The sequence below is a fragment of the Pezoporus flaviventris genome, unplaced genomic scaffold, assembly GCF_033815535.1.
Source record: "Pezoporus flaviventris isolate CSIRO_AGI_PZ_B2104156 unplaced genomic scaffold, CSIRO_AGI_Pfla_v1 ptg000029l, whole genome shotgun sequence".
NCBI classification, from domain to species: domain Eukaryota; kingdom Metazoa; phylum Chordata; class Aves; order Psittaciformes; family Psittacidae; genus Pezoporus; species Pezoporus flaviventris.
This window is the reverse complement of record NW_026892577.1, coordinates 8480645-8483006: the sequence shown is the minus strand read 5'-3', so window position 1 is coordinate 8483006 and position 2362 is coordinate 8480645.

Here is a 2362-nt window from a genome sequence, read left to right as displayed (position 1 = left end):
TCACGGCTGGATGCAAGAAAACACTGCATCTGAATGTTAAATAAATGAAGAAAAAAAAAAACCAACAAAAAAACACAATCCAAATTTCAACCTACTGTCACATGCTGAGAAGGTAGGCACACTTACTTCTTATTCTACATGTTGTTTCATTCACGTTTAAAGAGAACTTGTACTCCAAGCAGCTTACAAAGGTCAGAGACTGGCAGATGAAGCAGTGGAACAGAGACAACAAATTTTTTAACTCTATGACAAAGAGGGCAATCGAAAAGAGAAGACAAACTCATGTTTACATACCTAGGTGAAATGTAGACATTGATATTTGAAGCTCTAGAGACCAACTTTGGAACTGAAATTCAACATGGTAGCGCACTTTCTCTAGAAAACCCACAATACCAGTTCTCGCATCACAGCTAGAAACCCATACAGAAATCCTAGAAGTGGCAACCTGCCTATGTATGAAATAGGCTCTCACTTTGTATCTTAATACTTGCATGTCTTTACCTATGTATAACACCATCAGAAGGTTTTCCTGCTATCTCATTAACATTCTTCATTATCACAAAAGCATACACTCTATGTTTAGATCAGAAGACCAAATAAGCTACTTAGAATTCTAAAAAGAAAAGTATTTCTAGTAAAACTACTGCTTAAAGTTGCCCTCTGCTACAATTTAAAGAGGAACACATAAGCATTTTTTTGTTATTGTAATAAACATTACAATAGACTGTTAATTTAAGGTTAGTAGTACACCCTGCATCCAAGTAGCAAGAAGAACAAGATGTGAATAACAATTTACATAAATGAAGCCAGGAGGCCATCTGACTCTGTCACTCTAGGAAATTATAGGATTTCCAAAAGGAAATATCTGATTTCAGGATAAGAAAGTTATTATCATCAAGCTTAAGGATATTTGAAGATATCCACGGCTGTCCTGTCTCCTATGTAAAACCATAACCAGTTCATAAGTTAGATCACACAATGCTAATTAGGAAAATGGAAAATTTCTAGGTCTCCCATAATTGTGTTAGTTATGCCAATCAACCCTATGTATTTCATAGAACTATGTAATACCCTGAGGACAATCGTTTTTGGCAAGTTGTACGGTGCTATTTCATCATGGTGGCTAGCCACTGCTCTTTCCCTTAAGAAAAGAAAGCTATGTCATTTGATCCATTTGCAGATATAAGTCTGGTTTCTTGAGAGGATTGTGATTTTATCCTGTTCATCAAACACTGTCAGGACCTTAATTTCCCTAGAGTTTGACACAAGTAGCAGCAGGCAGGCAATGAGAGTTTTGATTCATTAAACTCATTAGCATTTTGGGGACGTTCTGTTGAGCCTGAGCAATTACTAATAAAAGCAGAATAACTCTCCTTGACCAAAATTGTCTTGAAATACTGATGAAGCGAAAAAATGAATCGCATGGATTCTATAATGGCATTACATACAAATAGTCTATTCTGCTCACTTATTAAAATACTTCCCATAGTTATTGTTTTGGAAACAGTCTTGTGTGAGACATTTTTGGAGATTGTCTTAAAAACCATATACCTAGGTTAAAATATCTCTATATTTGAATAAAAAAATAAAAATAAGAAAATCACAAGAATACTAAATTCAATCAATCAGTAAGTAGATATTCCATTTGAAAATAAATTCCAGAAAGTTTGACTTCTGTGAGGTTTAAACCAATTCATAAACTCAAAATGGAAGATACTTTCTTGAAATAGCTTTTTCATGAGCAAGAGACAAACATTTCTTGAATTTGGTAGGGAAAACCCCACAAGATCTACCATGTCTTGAAATTTGTGTAAATAACTCCTACATGTGAATTTGCTTCTTTGGGAAGGGGCTAGCATATCTCACAATCCTTTAAAGATTTATTAAAGTATATGGCACTGTACTGGCAGCTCTTAACCAAGCAAAGACTTCTAGCTTTAGCAGGATTGCCTTCTTACATAAGGTGTGAAGGACCAAGGCTTTTTAGTTCTGGTAGACTTCAGGGTACAATAAGGTATACTACCTCAGACTGATGTCTAGCCTTAGACTTGAACAAGTTCAGAGTTCAGTGATGCAAATCCTGCCCAACTTCCCTTGAGAGCATCGTACGTTGTCCTGATTATTTTCTACTCAAAGTATTTCCTAACGTTAAACTGACATTTTCCCTGCAACATCCTAAATCCATTAGTCTTGTTCTGCCCTTGATGACTTGAGAGAATAATTGGTCCCTGTTCTTTCTGTAATATCCCTATATGTATGTGTAGACAGTTATGTCTCCTCTAAGTGCTAGATGGTCAATCTTTATCACCACTGCAATTTCCATTTTCCAAGTATTTTATCATTTTTCTGTCAGTCCCCTCTG